The following is a 20133-nucleotide window of genomic DNA, read 5'->3' on the forward strand; positions in this document are numbered from 1 at the left end:
TTTCATATTTTGTAAAACTTTAACGAATTTTCGATTTATCTCCAGCGCGCGAGACTATCTATCGGAAATTCTAAAAATATGCTCATTTTAAAATTATTTTGCGATATTGCTCTTGAACTGAATTTTATGATTTAAATGCGAAGAAAATGATATTTAATAAACATAGGTAACACACAAAATATTTTTTAAATGCCCCTTTGGACGTAATTTAAAATCTGAAACATTTCAGGTTTTTTTTTTTTTAAATATAAATTTAAAAACAAAAATATTGAAGTATCTTATCTGTACAAACATAAAATATAAACTTATAAAGATAATAGGAAAACTGTAAATACAAACGAATAATTATTTCATTTTATTGCCATTATCCCACTGTACGTTTCTGAAATTTTTTCGCATAACACTTAACTCCCTTCTCATTTATTTCTTTGATGATTCTAATTATCTTATTCTTTATTAATTTGAAGCGTTTATATACTTATATACAGTTTTAATAATTACTTAAAAATACGCCCCTAAAAGGCTTTAATTAATTAATTTAAAATTTATTTATCTAAATATATTTTTAATTAGTGTGAAGGGGTCGTTTTAGATAGAGTCATGGTAGCCGAATTACGCTTATACTAGAACTTTTATGGAACAAAAATGCTTAATCATGACGAAGATTAGGTGCGAAATTGGGAGAAAGTGCAGAATCGCGTTTTTAAGAATTGCACATACACGTTATCCATGTACACGTCGACCTATTTTCACTTAACATCCCAAAATCGCACAAAAATGGCATTGCGCACACTCTTGACTTTATCTATGTACACATCGACCTATTTTCTTTTAAAAAGTCAAAGAAAATTGACAAAAATCCAATTCTTCTTACTCTTGTAAAAAGCGCCAAACAAATAAGTGGACGTTTCTGCACTTTAGCCCTCTGTTCGCTTCTTTACGTTCTAATAAAAAACATTTAACTTTAAGATGTAAAAGCTCTGTAAAATAATTGATATAATTATATATCATTGTACATTAGTTGTAATTTGTACATTTATTTTTAAAAATTGTACATTTGCGTACATTCTGGAACAAGTATATAAAAGCTTACATTTGTTTTTTGGAAACACTTCCGAGGGGAAACCGGTAAGTAAACATCGCCAACTTTGGCGATAATAGTTCAAACTTGGTAACCCAGAGGATTCAGCCTCTTCGCTTGTTCGAAGGTTGCAACCATTCCTCCTGAGTTCATTTTGTTGAATTATCACTGTCGTTGTTCGCATTCGCAGATTTATATTATTCTTCTCTTATTTATTATTATTTTTTCTGATTTTTCACGTTATTCTTTCTGAATTTTTTAACAACGAATAGATAGAAATATTTTCGTATAATTAAAGAAGTTTTCGTAGATAGATGCCCGTTCGTCAGTTCGGGATGAAAGGAAGAAAATATGGCGGGAGCGGTGATTGCTAATTTGTAACATGGCTGTTCACGTTGTGTTCTTAATTATTAACAGCTGTAAGCACGCAGAACCATGAGGTTTCCAACCCCTAAAATAATTTGTTTTCGTAGGCTACAAACATGCGCATGTGCATTTTAAATAATTCAGTAATGCTTTTATTTTTATTATTGGTTATTGTCATCTAAAATTATGAGAATAAATAAATTTTTATGGCGTAAAATTTTAACAAGAATATTAATGCTTTTCTAACAATAACCTTTCAGAGGATGGCAGGTGTGGCATAAATAGATGATTAAATTGAAATAAAAAATATTATTGATTATCTAAGATGACAGAATAGTTTGATGCATCCCCATGATCATCAAAATTAGCAAACCACTGCAGGTGTAAGGTGTTGGTGTATTTAATTATGGCAAAGCACACGAGGGCTATGTGCCTAGGGGGAGGGACGCCTTTCGTGGAGGACTTTCTAAGGGAAAATGGCTCGTATACACGTTACACATGGGGAAAACCACGAAAACGCCCATGCAGCCAGCCCGTTCGCGGGATTCGAACCTCGGACCGAACTACCAGTGTTCAGCGACTTTACCGCTCGGCCGCTGGTGGGCCGAGGTGTAAGGAATATATTCTTTTCTGTGCTAACTGGAATATAAGACAAATTTTTTTTCGTATATCACGTTTAACCGGTTAATTTCAGTATATGAATACTAATTTATAATTTTTAAATGACTTTTTATTCCCGTTATAAATGCTTAATATATTCTTTTCTGTGCTAACTCGAATTTAATACAAATTTATTTTCGTATACCACGTTTGCTTAATATATTCTTGCGTGCGTACGGGTTCGTTATGAAATGAATGCACAAGTCCGATGAAAAATGAACAAAAATTTATTATTATCACAACAAAAATGCTTAAATTTTCTCAAATTATCAGGCAGTATTACAATATCTCACAGTAGTTATCTTTTAACTACTCAAATGTCCAATAGAACGTAATTCAAAACAGCTAAAGAACGCTAATCCGCGAATTCGCTACAATCAACAACAGTAGTTTTCTAAACAACAACAAACTAAACAACTGCTACAAACTGAGATGTTTTCCTCCTTTTATAAGATTTTAAAATCACGCGCTAGAATTTTCCAGCACTTTCTCGAAATCAAAAAGAGATATTTATTTATTTAACGCACGCGCTCTTGTATTTTTAATTTTTTTTCCGGCATAGCTTTCTTTTAATATTCGGCACGCGCTGCACTGCGCGAGAAATAAAACCATTTAATTTATAATTGAACTAACATTAGCTTTTTAAATACCAAATTCGTAACAATATTGTTTCGTCTGCTAACTTGAATTTTCATGCACTAAAAATGACGTTTACGGCTCAGCACGAGCTTGGCGAGTAAAAATGTAACGGCGCCAACGGGTTCTCTGAGGATGAAAACTCTTTTTTTTTTTTTTATTTTTTTTTTTTATTTTTATTTATTTATTTATTTATTTTTTCTTTAAATTATTTGGAGATTTTAAATCTATACATAATAGCACTGCTCATTTCAACTTCAGATATTTGGAATTACAGTCAACCAAACAGTGTGTTATTCTTTTTGCTAGTTCAGTATTCATTAATCTATTTCCTCTTCGGTATAACAAAATTAGTCTTGAAATCTTAAAAATTACAAAATTTAAAAGTCATGTAAGTCTGTGTAAGCTATTTAAAGTTAAAAATATAAAGTTAACATTGTAGCTTTCGAAGCAAGGTTTTTGCTGTATCAGATAGAATAGAATTATATAAGTTTTAATTTTGATCAAAATTCAAGTCTAGATCGACGTTTGTTTCGTAAAATGCTCGGACGTTATTTTTTACAGAAACACACATTTCCTGAAACGAGTATCATTCTTAGGTAACGGGCCAGATCAAACAGCATAGCACCAAGGTACAGTGATGAAAGCACAACCCCTACCAAATAAGTATTATTTTTTTTTTTTTCCGAATGTTTGAAACTAAATAACTTAATTGTATATAGATTATTCTTTACTATGTTAAACAAGAAGATAAATAAATAATACGGTAAATGTAATAACATTAAATTATATTTATAATTTAATGTGTGTGTGAGAGAGAGTGTATTTAAATAATTATATAAGCAATGAAATAGGTAAGAAGAAAGTACGTATGTACTTGAAGTAAAGCATATAATATTTAAGTAATTATTAATATTTAAATAATAATAATAGTGTAGTAATTAGGTGGAGATAATGGCACTTCAAATATATTTAGTTTTTTTGCTATTAACAGAATCATTGACATCAAATTTCAAAGTTTTGATTACTTCATTACTAGTAGTGTGTTGGCTTTTGGGAAGGTTTTGAACCAGGTGATAGTAAAAGGTACAAAGCTGCACAATATTTAATTCTTCATGAATCCTATTATTTCTTATGCAGCGTTAACAATCTATCGCAGAACTCAGTTCTGGGCAGTTTTCAATTAATTCTATACAATTATGCCCAGATAGACAAGATATACCAGGGGACGTAGAATGGATTTATAAATGAGAAACTGGTTATGAATAGATAAAAAACTACATTCTTAAGTTCCGTTTTTCTCACTTAAATACCTGCTAAAGAAAGCTAAATAAGCATCACATGCAAAAATACATATGGCATGAAAAACAGAAAACACTAACTTTGGATTATATAAAAGAGAAATTCCATAATATACATTAAATATTGCATTGGACACATGAGAATAACTTTTCACTGTATTCCAAGTCTAACTAATTAGTATATAAATTCAGAGTTTTTCAAACTTTTTACCATTCCGGAACCCTTGTAATATTCTTATCTCTGCGACCTGATAGTTAAATATTTATTACGTAAGATTAGCATATGATTAAATTACATATTCTTTGTTCTCAACAAACACTATGCTTCTACGCACCCTTGGGTTTAATCCTAGTATCCGGTGCACACGGGATTTGGCTACTTTTGGCGACTTTATGATGAGCAGTAAAAATGGGACATGTACGATGAGTAGTAAACAGGTCATTCAAAGAATATATGGTTGATCTTTACATTATGGTAACTTGGCGTTTTTTTGGCGAAAATTTGGCGACCAACTCTCCTACAGCAACCCTCTATTTTTTTTTCCCGCCGCCATTTTGTCTTCACGAAGTAAAGACATGTTTCTTTTCTTTTTATCTACTGAACACTTCTTCCAACAATCTACTAGCCGAATAACACTTATGCTAGAAATTTTATCTAACAAAACTGCTTAATCGTGACAAATATTCACTGCAAAATTGGGAAAACGTGCACAATACCATACTCCTTACGCGTTTTTCAAAATAACACATACACATAAACCATGTACACGCCGACTTATTTTTACTTAAAAAAAATCCCAGAATTGCACAAAAATGACATTGCGCACACTCTTCACTATATCCATGTACACTGCTTTTTTCTCATAAATTAGAAAAATTTCACGAAAATACATGACAATTTTCTCAATCTTTAAACCCGGTAAAAAGAACATATATGAAATTACCTGATCGCGAAAAAGTACAAATATGAACATTTTACAAATATGAACATTTCCACATATAAAATAAATAAAATATCCAAAAACTTTTACCTCTAAATCATCTATTACATTATACACGTCACCAACGAATTCATACCGCAAGCATTACAAATACTTAGTATCAAATATTTAAATTATTTCCATGCACGTTTACTTCAACTTAAACGTATACCAAATTCCTACAAACATAAAATTCACAAAATAACTATCATTTAATTAAAATATCACTAAACCATGTACACGCCGACTTATTTTTCTTAAAAAACATCCCAGAATTGCACAAAAATGGCATTGCGCACACTCTTCACTATATCCATGTACACTGCTTTTTTCTCATAAATTAGAAAAATTTCACGAAAATACATGACAATTTTCTCAATCTTTAAACCCGGTAAAAAGAACATATATGAAATTACCTGATCGCGAAAAAGTAATGACCATTAATGAATAGTAATGAATAGTAATAACCATTAATGAATAGTAATAACCAATAATGAAAAGTAATAACCATTTCCACATATAAAATAAATAAAATATCCACAAAATTTTACCTCTAAATCATCTATTACATTATACACGTCACCAACGAATTCATACCGCAACCATTACAAATACTTAGTGTCAGATATTTAAATTATTTCCATGCACGTTTACTTCAACTAAAACGTATACCAAATTCCTACAAACATAAAATTCACAAAATAACTATCATTTAATTAAAATATAATTAAATTCAAAAACACTACTTAAAATATAAATGAGCACATACATTAAATTAATACATACATAAATACCCATTTCGAATTGACTTTAGTTACGGCCATGGGATCCAAAAATTCACGACACTGTTTCACACAACACAGAATAAAGCCAAATACAAAATTTCCAGATTTTTTCCGGATTTCCCCCCTTTTCCGATTAAAGAACCGTAATTCGTCCATTAATATCACATGACATATCCCATGATCTCTCACTTCCCTCACACAAAATAATGCGTAATCGGAACTGAGTACTGCTCACATTATTACCAAAGTCCCAGGTAGTAACCTTTATCGCCTGCAAAATGTCGCCAAACTACCAGTTACCATATTGTAAAGATCAACGGAATATATATAGTTATATATAATGTATGTACATACATAGTATATAGTGTATAGTATATAGACGTTCTTTGGATCATTTTTGGTGTTGGCGATAATTTTCAAAATCACGCCAAGGCTGCACCGTATACTAGGAAAAATACCCTTGTTAAGAAATGTAGTAATCTAATAGTCACACATAAACATTAATGGATTTTTCGTGTACACTCTATTCTACAATAATATCCAAATAAGAATAATATATACCATATTTTATATAATTCCATAAGCTGTTTTATTAATGTGATTCATTTATCCTTTTAAATAAAGATATATAAAATTCAGTACTAACCGGCATGTATAATACAGACATCTTTAGCGCCGTTAGCGAGAATAAGCAGTTTCGTTATTATACAGCGGATCTCAAACTTTTTTTTTCACTTTTAAAAATCATCTAAAAGCCGAAGTCTTGATAGTTGATTTATTAAACAAAAATATTCTCAGAATATCCAAACTAAACTAGTGTTGATTAACATAAAAATGCAAGCTATTATATTTCTCATATAGGTTTTACGATGCACAATTTAAGAAAACACAGAGTATAACACTCTCAATTACTACATAGAATATAGCATTTAAAACTTGGATTGGAGGTTTCCACAGCCAGCCCTATAACAGTCAGCTGTGGGAGGTTTCAAAGTGACGTAGTCGAATGATTGAAAGTTCATTGGCTACTTATAGTTTGTTCTCTATTACGTAATACGGAACCAAACTGAGAATCTGAAGTTTCGTATGTTGCAATGTGTGTCAGAACTTAGAAGAGATTCCATTACTGTTTCTGTAGTTCTAACGATTAATTTCCCTTCTCATATGAAATTTTGGTATAAATTAATACAGTTCATTAAGCTTTCATTTATGCTAATTTCTTTTGAAATCCAAAAAATTGTTAAAGCATAATAAATTTTATATTTTTCTTTTCATGGGAGGAGAGTGTACAGAATTTACAAGCGTAAAATAAAAAAACCGATTGAACTAGCTACATTAAAATGTTTTCTTTTTTGAAAAATATTTTTTTAATTAAAAAATTTTGCTCTCAAGCAAACAACAAATCGGTCCGCAAACTTTGAAATAATAACATTAATAAAGAAGATAATCTTATATTTCCCCCTCACGCACACTCGTTTTAATTATGTTCGAAACCTTGATTATGCATAATCTTAATAAAAAATTGTTTGGGATTACTAGTCAAATTTCTTTAAAATTAAATAATATTTCAATAATAAACTAGCATGGCAGTTTTTATATAAACTGCTATGTTAGTTTATTTAGTATCTATACTAGCATCAGTTTTTAATATAAAGGGTACTCTTCTGTTACCGGGACCGGATTCAGAAATGTATGTATGTGCGTATGTATGTGTGTGTGGTAGTGTATGTTTGTATGTGCGTATTGTGTTCTCGCCCTAATCTTGGAACTGTGAAGCTTTTTACCATGAATCCTTTGGGTTGTGCTGGAGTATCGCCAAACTGTTTTGCTTTTTAATAAAAAGGCAGAATGTGCTATTTTTGTCTTAAATTCAGGAAACTCAATATACCTTTTTTGTTTAACACTAAAACGTAGCTTGAATTTTAAAAATTACTCAAGTTCAAAGTTAGACTGCATGATCTTCCATCCATTTATTGTTTGTATCTCTTTTCCGTACTTGATGGTAAATTATAAAATGTCTTTAGTTTATGTGACACAACTTAGTCAACTTTTTAAAGTTTTAAATTATTCTTTCTCCTAGCTTACTAAAATGTATTTTAAAACAGAACTGAACTTTGAAATCTAGAAGTGCCAAAACAGTACGGAGGGCCGACAGAAAAGATTTAAACAATAGGTAAATAAAATAATAAATAATTAATAGTTAAAATGAAAAAGTAAATATGTAAATGAAAAATAATAATGCATTAAATTAATCATAAATAGATAAATAATAAATTAAAATATAGAAGCTTTCCTCATCATCATCCTAATTAAAATATAAAAGCTGGTCTTAATCAGCTAGGGTGCACACCAGCGGCAGAGCGATAAAGTCGCTGAACACTGGTAGTTCGGTCCGAGGTTCGAGTTCCTCCAACGGGCTGGCTGCATGGGCGTTTTCGTGGTTTTCCCATGTGTAACGTGTATACGAGACAGTTTCCTATAGAAAGTCCTCCACGAAGGCATCCCTCCCTGAGGCAGATAGCCCTAGTATGCTTTGCCGTAATCTCAATAAACCAAACCAAACCAAACCTAATCAGCTAGAATAACAGTTTCACTAAAAAAGTTAAGAGTACCGGAGTCGTTTACTGCTAAATTTATGCCCCATTTTAAAACCTAACTTTTCTAAAATATCTAAATAATGAAAGTTTTCCTAGATACATTTTAATATCTATTATTATGTCGATTAGATCGCGAAATACCTTTCCGACTTCGAACAAAACCAGCGGTTCAGACTTCAAATTTTATATTGTAATCTTCAATCCTTGTTTGAAAAGAGAATTTTATGTTGATTATAGTGCAATTCAACATTCTTGGCAGTATAGCAACACAACTGAGTATCATCGACTAAATATTAAATTAAGCAATTTAAAAAGGAGAGAAAATCAAAATGAGTTAGAAATCAGCATTATAAACCATATATTTTTGTATTGCCAACTGTGTTTTTTGGATTAATTTAATACAGATAATGTTTTTATTAATTATATTTACTAGTGACTTCGGTTGCTCGTCAATCCTTGAAGACTCCGATTCAAATTTAATGCGGGGTAGTTTTTTTAGTTTTTTAACGTGAAGCCTGTAAAATGAAATTATGCTTCTGGATATCAGAAACGAAAGAAGGAAAGAAAAAATTAACACCTTAACAAGCAAGTCTTTATTATCTTTCCTACAGAAATTTGAGCATAAGGATGCTTTCGGTGAGAAAAATTATATATATATATATATATATATAAAAAAAAAAAAAAAAAAGTTTCATGTGTTTTAGAAGAAAATCAACAGCTGCAATGTTTTAGAAGAAAATATACAACAGGACCCTCAAAATCCATGTTGTCTGTACAACAACAATAACAAACGATGGATTCAACTCTTTAAATCTTGGTTTGAATGAATCATGTTCATGTAAGAGTTTAACTCTCAGCCCAGACCAAACTATAACCCAAAAGCCTGAGCCTATAAAACCAAACACATGATTCTTCATGCTCACATACATGGACCTTATAAGAAATAGACTAACCCAAATGGGTTTTCTCCCTCGTCTGAGGCGTTCCCGGCTGTCACCTTGATCACATCCGAAGGAGTAGGGACGACTTGCAGAAATTTATCAGTGGTTGCCTATTGCTGCGTGTACAATTGTCAAGAAAAAGCTGGTTGTAGCGCCTCATTTCACAAATTAGAATTCCTCCATATTTTTATTTTTGAAATTGAGACTGATTTTTAAAAATTTAGCGTATTTATCAAGCATAATTAACGTTCCAAATAATTATAAAGCTATTGCATGCTTTCAGGGCTGGATATTTTTTTAGCTTTTCCTATGCTGTAAGGAAATTTGTAACTACTTCTTTTAGAAAATAATATTTTTAATCTGAACTAATAGAAAATTTCAAACAAAGCAATTTTCTCTTGCAATTTTTATGCTTTTATTGGTGTAAATAAGTAAAAAATACTAAAATATTTAAAAACGAATTTTTGAAAGTTTTGTTTAAAATTCTAAATTGTGCTGCTTTTTCAAAATTATAGATGAATATTATAGCAGAGTTTCTAAAGGAATTTTATTTCAATTATATTTCATAATCCATCATAGTGATAAATACTTTTCACTCCTTAATAATTTTTATACATTTAATTCTAATATTAAAATTGTATTTAACAGTAATAATTAATTTTGCTTGTATTTTACAGTGATTATTTTTTTTAATTTATTTTTAGTTCTGAATAAGACTTTTTTTATTTATTGTTAATTTAATTTATTAGCCCAAAGGTGCGGCAGCCTAGAAAGGCTGTTAGTTTCGAAGCGGCATTTTGCGCTGTTTTACTATAAATGCCCGTGTCTCCTTGCAAATTGCTGTTACCAAATATTATCGTCCTGTATTATATTTAAAGAAATTAAATAATGAAGAATCTGCATGAATACATGTATGTTTCTCGCACTGTGACAAAAACGACAGTATCTAGAGCCATCAAATTTTTAATAATGTAATCCTCCACTCGAACATCGGCATCTGGACGGCCGAATTTCGAATTTGTTTTAATCTATTTCATATTTTGTAAAACTTTAACGAATTTTTGATTAACAAACTCAATGAGTTCAGAGAAAGCACTGTACAGAAAATAACTGTTTTATCTCCAGTGCGAAAATTCTAAAGATATGCTGTTTTCAAATGTATGTGGTTTACGGGCGAAGAACATGATATTCAGTAAATATAGGTAACGTACAAAACGTTAAAAAAAGGTTCCTTTGGGGCGTAATATAAAATCTGAGTGCTGCTAGATTTTATTTTACCTTCCCCCCTCCCTCTTCATTACACTCAGAAAATTTTTATGCTCCGAATTCTATAAATTACTAAAATAAATATTCCACTTTAATGTTAATAAGTTAATGATGATATAATCAAATAAATGATTGTTTTGTAATGTTATTATAGTTTTGAAAACCACTGCCTGAAATGGTCATTAAATAAAAAAAAATAATAAAAAAAAAAAACAGTTATCAGATCTTGCTTAATTTTACCTTACTTATTTCAAAGCATCACGTACTATCAATCTCATTTAATTTTACTTTATTTTTATCCAAAATTAAGTTCATAAATTTCGTGCTTAGAGTTTTTACCGTTTTACCAAAGTAAAGATGTTTGTACAAGAATTACGCGTGGAAAAAAATGCGTGAAATGCAGTAAAAAGTGCTTTAATGAGATATATTAAATCCTATTTGGAAAAAACTGTGGCTTTCATAATCTCATCACTATACAATGTATCACATTTAATAATTAAAAAGAGTTATGTGATACAAACGTCATAGGTTTGTTTCGGTATTAAAGTAAACCAGATCGTCCCTACTCTTTCTTGCCGACATGTCGGTGACGCGCGCCCCGCCCACTGGGTTAGTCTGTCTCTTATAAGGTCCATGCTCACATACCACTGATACAATTTTATGGCCACATCCAATATAATATATTTCTTTAATATGAATAAGCCAAAATGTAAATATAGCTGAGAAGTCTGTGGAAAATGGTTCTAATTCTAAGGAAATGTATTTAAGGGTAGGATTTAATTGAACTGCGCGAAATTTAATTGAAGGCCCCCCTTCCCCTTTTTGTCTAATCCACGAACTGCGCGACGTTTTCCGGTCCTCTCTCTCTAAGGACTTGAATTCATCGCCATTAATGGGACATTTTCTTTAGACAAAAAGCCTCTATTTTCGTTTATTAGATTTTGTAAAAATAGTGCATACAAAACAAATATTAATTTAAAATCTGGACTGTTCTAAAGTAAAAATAATTTTTTTTTCCTCTCACTTTAAAGTTTTATGATGCTTAAAAGAATAATGAGCCAGATATTTTTTATTCTCTATAAGCATTAAAAACTTTCCAAGTTGTAGATTTTAGCTGCTAATATAGTTTTGAATAATTAAATTGATTGATTAATGACATACATAAATCTGATACATAATCAACCTATCAAATATCGGATCTGTAGCGCACCTTAAATAAGTTTTCTTGTCTAGATAAATATTAACAAATCTTCTTGGATAGCAGAATGGTTTTAACTTGATATTCAGTTTACCAATTTAGGTAAACAGTTCTAATTTAATTTAAAAAATTCTCTTTATTAAATGTAAAAATTGGATTCCTTAAAAAGTTCTAAATTCACACTAATATTATTGCAATATATGCCTTATTAAGCTTTCCATTTCGAATCATTGAAGTTATTTTAAAATTATTTAACTTTCTTACAAATTCCATATTTTAATATTAAAAATGTTTAAATATTTATTCTGTTTTCCAGTTACTCTACCTGATGTACTTTGGCATACATTTAATTTCTAACACATATTTAATTAATAAATTGATATCTATGTGCATCTGCAGAATTTTCATAATTAACAGAAAAAATTCGAACTCCCTTATATTCGTATCTTGGGATTTTCAGTTCCCTTTTAATCCCTTCCTTTTTCATATATTGTTGCTTTGTATTCAAGTTTTCATGCAGGTACAATTTATATATTTTGTATTGTATTTATGCCAATTTATATTTAAATGATAATAATTATAAATTCTTGCATCATAACTCTAGTTAACAGAAGATGTGTCTAACACCTTGGTAAAGATTAATCTTCAGCATGCAGCTTAGTTTGCAGTCTAGCTTCAGGCTGAATTATTTGTAAAATTAATTATTTGAAATTATTTGCAAACAAAGATGGTCGCTAAATCACGCTAATAATATTTTTAACTCTTGTAAGTTATAATACAACGAGTTCATGTGATTTATAATATAATTCATTTATAATTTTTTCATCAATATTGAAATTAATAGCTGATACTGATAATGTTATACATTTAGATTACAATGATTTAGATTACCATTGCCTTATTCATTGATGCTTTTATGCTACATTCCTAATATTTCTTAATGGATAAGTTTAACTCATTCACCAAACATGTAAATCTATAATTCAGCACACTTTTGTTATTACATGTGCTGTATCTTCTATTTTCTTTAATATATTGTCCAACCTAATTAACAAAATTAAGTTCATAAATTTCGTGCTTAGAGTTTTTACCGTTTTACCAAAGTAAAGATGTTTGTACAAGAATTACGCGTGGAAAAAAATGCGTGAAATGCAGTAAAAAGTGCTTTAATGAGATATATTAAATCCTATTTGGAAAAAACTGTGGCTTTCATAATCTCATCACTATACAATGTATCACATTTAATAATTAAAAAGAGTTATGTGATACAAACGTCATAGGTTTGTTTCGGTATTAAAGTAAACCAGATCGTCCCTACTCTTTCTTGCCGACATGTCGGTGACGCGCGCCCCGCCCACTGGGTTAGTTAATTTCAAAAGGTCTTGGGATCAAGCGGAAAAGTCACTAAACATTGGTAGTTCAACTCGAGTTTCTAATCCCAGAGATTCCCCAGCTCTTTCTTTGTACTTATTTACTGTGAAAAAAATGTACTGTAAAAATTTCAGTTCATGAATTAAAAATACTTTTTTAATTTATTCTTTAAAAATACTGCAAACATTTTCACCTTTACCTTAGGATATCTCTTTACAAATCTCTAATAGTAAAAAATAAGTAAAGAAATTAACTCGGTTTCTGTGATTGATACCTCGGGGCAAATTATATGTAACTTTTTCCAAAAGCATAAAGATTATATGGATATCAATAAATTAAGGATTATTTCTCCATCTAATTTTCTTAAAATGTTTATTCCAGAATTTTCTTTTCATACTGTAGCGCATAACTTTATGAGTTTTCTATAATCATTCAATTTCTCTAGCTATAGCAACTATGCATACCTTCTGACAAGTAGTCGTGTTTTTTACCAGTGTATTTTAATTCCTGTTGACTATCAGTATATTATTCACTTGTTTCACAAGTGCAACTTTTATTTTGTACGCAAATCTACGTAAAATAGCTATAAAACTTCAGTTATGCGGAGCTCTCAATCGATTGTTTGTTTTAGATTGAATGAAATTAAGCTAAATGTTGATGTTAATTAGCTTGTTATTAATTTAATTATATGTTTCTAATTAATTATATGTTCAGATATTTCCAAGTATATTACACAAACTTTTGCATCCCAATTTTTAACTTTTTAGTTAAAGAAATAAGCTTTTATTTAATGAGAGGCCTGATTGATTATATTAATTTGCAGTACTGTTGATCTAATTCTTTTCTTCTAGATAAGTTTTAGGAAAATGTTAGCATAATAATTTAAATCTATTTAAAATTTATACGTCAGTGTTCCAAACGCATAGTAATGGTTTTATAATAGGTTTCATGCTTTTTTTTAAATTTAACTATTAATTTCTGCAAGCATTTACATGATTACTTTAATTAACAAAAATATTTCTAGCACACTTTAACACACTTTGATACGGAATAATCTTTTGCACGCCAGTGAGCTATATTAAATTTTCCAGTCGTAGTTCAGACATCATGACTATTATTGACTATTGATGTAATTTAATATAAAAATATAATTGGTATGCTTTATGATTATTTAATTTATGATATTATTATAATACTCTTTGCTCCAATATTATAATTAATGAAAGATGTTTGTAATGCTAATATGTATGTTTACTAATACCTTTTATTTTCTTTGTTAGCTCTCGCATTTATTACTGTTATTCAAGTTGTAGGGATTTTTATATTTATTTTAACTAATAATTTTGATTTTAGTTCACACTTTCCTATAAGCCTTCATTCCCCTAATTGCCAGTTCCAGAATACTTAAATTTGGTAGCACGCGTGGGAGAATTCTACTTTGAGGAGAAAAAATTTAAATACCGAGGTTTTAGAAGGGAAGTTAGAGAGTTGGGCTCTAGATGCCGTAGGTAGGTTTGCTGATTGCTGGCTCAAGCTCAATGCACTTATCTGCTGCCACTAGTTTTAGAAGGGGGTCGAAGTTCGGTATCTCGCTGAGCCCCGTAGGTTAGCTTAGCTCTTGTTAAACATGTCAACTTTTGATCTTCAATTATCTGCTTTTCAGTTACCGCCCAAGTATAGGCGAAGTTTGTTAGCGTCGAGTTAACGCAGTGTAAATTTTAAAGCGTTAATAAAGTGTTTGAACTCTTCTTCTGTGTAGTTTCCTGCTACTCTTGTATCCAGATAGAAGTTAACTCACCAGGACACTATATTTGGCACCCGAATTTATACGAACCAGAAAGAAAATTGCCAACGAAGAAGTATTTTCACAAGGCTCAGAAGTGGTAGACCCAATGGTGAGCTCCCAGTTACATGGATTTGGCTTCTTAATACAGACTATGAGGGCGGCAATTAAACCAGCAGTGGTATTTGATGGCAAGAACTCCGTAACCTCATTTTTGGAAGCGCTCGAGACGCACTTCCAATTATATCCGGTACCGGAAAGGCAGAAAGTAGCTATTGCTTCGAGTGTCCTCCTAGGACAGGCGGAATCTTGGTGGAAAGGAATTGGGAAATTCCTACTTTGCAAAGTTGGATCACTGCCCTATACCTTCGTCAATTTCAAAGGAGCACTCCTAAAAGCGTTCTCGATAGTTAAAGATCGTGGCAAGCTTGAAGCCGAATTATACAGCTTCTATCAACGGAGGATTGAAGAACTAACCGAATTTATCCTACAAAAATCAAGCTAGTGAATATGCTATACGGTAGAAAACCCGACAATGAAATTATCGAAATCATACTACCAAGATTATTATCCTCCGTTCAAGATTTCGTGGAACTCCGTAATCCTCAAACGCTGCAAGATTTATTGGTTGATCTTTACATTACGGTAACTGGTAGTTTGGCGACATTTTGGAGGCGATAAAGGTTACTACCTGGGACTTTGGCAATAATGTGAGCAGTACTGAGTTCCGATTACGCATTATTTTGTGTGGGGGAAATGAGAGATCATGGGATATGTCATGTGATATTAATGGACGAATTACGGTTCTTTAATCGGAAAAGGGGGGGAAATCGGGAAAAAATCTGGAAATTTTGTATTTGGCTTTATTCTGTGTTGTGTGAAATAGTGTTTGTGAATTTTTGGATCCCATGGCCGTAAGTAAAGTGAATTCGAAATGGGTATTTAGTGGTATTGAAAAGGATAGTAAGAAATGTTTTTTAAGGTTGTGTGAGAGAGAAATAAACATGTTTTATTATGTTATTTATTTTACGTGGTATCTTGCTTTGAAAGATAAGTATGATTTTAAAGATTCTGAAAGAGAATGAAGAAAAGTGTATCCGCCACGTAATGAAGATTCTGAAGGAGATTAGGTAAGTTAGTATTTTTAATTATTTTTATGCATTGTTGGAAATGTAAGGTGGAAAGGAATTTGGTATTATTGGGAAAATTGTTATTAGCAATGATTTAGTTTAAAGTAATTAGGATTGTAAGGTAATTTTTATTAATTGAATGTATGTGCTCATGTATATTTTAAGTGGTGTTTTTGAATTTAATTATATTTTAATGAAATAATAGTTATTTTGTGAATTTTATACTTGTAGGAATTTGGTGTATGTTTAAGTTGAAATAAATGTGCATGGAAATAATTTAAATATTTGATAATAAATATTTGTAATGCTTCATGTATGAATTCGTTGGTGACGTGTATAATGTAATAGATGATTTAGAGGTAAAAGTTTTTGGATATTTTATTTATTTTATATGTGGAAATGTTCATATTTGTAAAGGGTAAATACTTTTTCGCTATCATGTAATTTCATATATGTTCTTTTTACCGGGTTTAAAGATTGAGAAAATTGTCATGTATTTTCGTGAAATTTTTTTAATTTATGAGATAAAAGCAGTGTACATGGATATAGTGAAGAGTGTGCGGAATGCCATTTTTGTGCAATTCTGGGATGTTTTTTAAGTAAAAATAAGTCGACGTGTACATGGTTCAGTGATATTTTAATGAAATGATAGTTATTTTATGAATTTTATGCTTGTAGGAATTTGGTTTACGTTTAAGTTGAAATAAACGTGCATGGAAATAATTTAAATATTTGATACTAAATATTTGTAATGCTTCATGTATGAATTCGTTGGTGACGTGTATAATGTAATAGATGATTTAGAGGTAAAAGTTTTTGGATATTTTATTTATTTTATATGTGGAAATGTTCATATTTGTAAAATGTTCATATTTGTACTTTTTCGCGATCAGGTAATTTCATATATGTTCTTTTTACCGGGTTTAAAGATTGAGAAAATTGTCATGTATTTTCGTGAAATTTTTCTAATTTATGAGAAAAAAGCAGTGTACATGGATATAGTGAAGAGTGTGCGCAATGTCATTTTTGTGCAATTCTGGGATTTTTTTTAAGTAAAAATAAGTCGGCGTGTACATGGTTTATGTGTATGTGTTATTTTGAAAAACGCGTAAGGTGTATGGTATTGTGCACTTTTTCCGAATTTTGCAGTGAATATTTGTCATGATTAAGCAGTTTTGTTTGATAAAATTTCTAGCATAAGTGTAATTCGGCTAGTAGATTGTTGGAAGAAGTGTTCAGTAGATAAGAAGAAAAGAAACATGTCTTTACTTCGTGAAGACAAAATGGCGGCGGGGAAAAAAAAAATAGAGGTTTGCTGTAGGGGAGTTGGTCGCCAAATTTTCGCCAAAAAATCGCCAAGTTACCGTAATGTAAAGATCAACCGATTTATTCGAATTAGCCGTAAAGTTTCAGAACCGGCGGAAAGCAGAAGAATCATGATTTCCAGCCCAGAGATGTAATCAGAAGTTTTCCCGACAGCCGGCCGCGGAAAGAAATAAGTACTACGGAGGAAAAAAGTTTTCACCTAAGCGGTCAACGAGCAACAATGATAAGGATGACGCCAAAACCCATCAGCATATCCAGAAAACAGCAGGACAAAAAGGCCTTTAAACGAATAGAGGGGGTTTGAGAATTTTGATGGTTCAAACTCCTGGGGTATCAAAAAATCCCTCTAAAATTTTATGTGAATACTGTGTTTGTGAAAAATTCTCAATTACCTATAATACAGGTTCTTTTAAATAAAGTTCTCGTAGAAGCACTTCTAGATACCGGTGCAGAAGGGAATTTCCTGAATCAAAATTTTTATTATAAATATTTTAGGAAAGTAAGATTATTTAAAAATAACACGACGGAAATAATAACCGCTCAAGGGAAAGTATGCGAATGTATCGGGAAACTCTCGCTTAATGTGCAAGTTAAGGACGAAAACCTTAATATCTTATTTTACGTGGTGAAAAACCTGCAGAACAAAGTAATTCTGGGAACTCAATTCCTAAAGGCGGCAAAAGCCAGAATTGACTTTTCAAGTAACTCTTACGCTGGATATGGAGTCAAGGAAGGTGGAAGCTGCTGAAAAATTCCAGAAATCGACCTTCAGCATTTAAAGGAAGATGAAACAGCCAAGCTGCAAGAAATGGCTTCCGAGACAGAACAGGCAGCAGTAACAATAGCGGTTTCAGTTCCAGCAGCGCTTCCACCCCCTGAGAAAAAGAGAAGAACCGACGAGATAAGGCCGCAGACAACTCGAAGGGTGCCCCAGAAAAGAACGTCAAGACAGATAGAATCTCCAATGAGGAAAAAAGTTAAGAATACGGAGTCTGCCAGAAGAAAGGCCTCAGCCAAGAACAAGGATGGCCGTGCCAGGACAAGGTCTCACAGCAGAGAACACCAGAAGACAGCGAAGCCGTGGGTTTGCTGAAAGATCGACAAGACCACCTCGGGTAGAATAAAGAGACCTGCCGATGCGCAAGACTCTCAACACGGCCCAAAGCAACCAAGTAGGTCCATTCAACAGTCTTCTACGACGTACGTTCCAATGATCAACATTCCTGCTAATAACGAAAAAACCAGGAGCCCCCAACATTCCACTCCAAAAAGCGGACGCATAGGGGAGAAAAAAGGAAGGATCGACCTCAGCCATTGGAGAGAAAACAGCGAGTTCGGATTGCAAGGGTAAGCAACCTTACATGGAATCAGTTCTGCAATAAATAGATGGAGTACCAGTCAACAAAACAGAAAGATAAGTGAATTTTCAATAAATCCTTTCTGTCTGTAAAATTACATGTTAATCTTTTAGTACGAAGTTTCATGTTCAAGTCCATTGCGTCGGTGGAGGACTAAAGTTAGTTCAGTTTTATTTGGCGAAAGCGCAGAGATAAATTGTACGAGTAAAAATTTAATGTTAATGCAAAGAACGAGTAGTTTAGGTTTTGTTTGTCAAAAGACTATTTATGCTATCACGCCAAAAGTTTTGGCCGACTATAAGCAACTTCGTTTTTGTACTTCTTAATGAAAATTTGTTTCAAGAAGAAAGAAGTCAAGTAATATTTTTCTCTCATTTTATCCTCTAATATGCTAAAAGTAGGTGATTGTAAAATCTGAAAATATCTATTGTGCTAAGTTAAATTATACTGTAAATGTATATTAAATTCTAAAGAAATTAGAATAATTATGCAGTGTGGAAAATTTCGAAACACGTTTAAAAGTTAATGGATGAAAAGTTAATGTAAGAAAATCTTAAAGTGTAAAAGTTAAATGAAAGAAAATCGTGAATTCAGGAAATTTTAGTCAAATTAAATCATACGTTTCTGAGTGAAAGCTTGCATGTTTCAAAAGCCAGAAGGGGACTAAGCTAAAATTAAGCATGAATGTGGATGAATACTTCTGTCCTTTAAAAAACCGCAATGTTCGGTAAACTTAAGAAAATTATATTAAAGTCTAAAGAGTTAGAAACTCGGAAAACGTTCAATGCCTGTAAACGTAAAACGTTATTTATTGTATGTTTAGAAACATGTATTCATAGTTATTCCTTCCAGGGGACTGGAAGGACAAGACTCAGTATCGTAATGAGCAAGAACTATGGAGTCTACAACGAAAGATTGAGAGGAAAACAAATTATTTGTATCGTAATTTAAATCAAAGTTCAGTTCTTGTATGTAAACGGGGCTCAGGGCTGTTTTTCTAGAATTTGTAACAGGTCTTTAAGGACCTTTATCCAAGTCTGCTAAATTCTGGCATCGGCAGCTGTAGGAATTTATATTTATTTTAGCTAATAATTTAAATTTTAGTTCAGACTTTCGTATAAGCCTCATTCTCCTAATTGTCAGTACCAGAATAGTTAAATTTGGTTGCGCGCGTGGAAGAATGTAAATTCTACTTTGAGGAGAAAATGTTTAAATACAGAGGTTTTAGAAGGGAAGTTAGAGAGTTGGGCTCTAGCTGCCGTAGGTATGTTTGGCTGATTGCTGGTTCAAGTGGCTTAAATGCACTTATCTGCTGCCACTAGTTTTAGAAAGGGGTCGAAGTTCGGTATCTCGC

General features: G+C 31.5%; 1 protein-coding gene across 1 annotated transcript in view; it reads right to left on the reverse strand.

Moving 5' to 3' along the window:
- LOC118205417 (dual specificity protein phosphatase 22-like) overlaps positions 1 to 6682 on the reverse strand; it is a 288792-nt gene extending 282110 nt beyond the window's left edge. The window contains exon 1 of the mRNA XM_085820462.1: positions 6456 to 6682. The gene's annotated coding sequence lies outside the window, so the exon portion shown is untranslated. The remainder of the gene's footprint in view (positions 1 to 6455) is intronic.
- Positions 6683 to 20133: the final 13451 nt, after the last annotated feature.

Source organism: Stegodyphus dumicola, chromosome 7 (assembly GCF_044657685.1).
Source record: "Stegodyphus dumicola isolate Sdum_Otavi_A_Nest chromosome 7, ASM4465768v1".
In the NCBI taxonomy this organism is placed as follows: Eukaryota; Metazoa; Arthropoda; class Arachnida; order Araneae; family Eresidae; genus Stegodyphus; species Stegodyphus dumicola.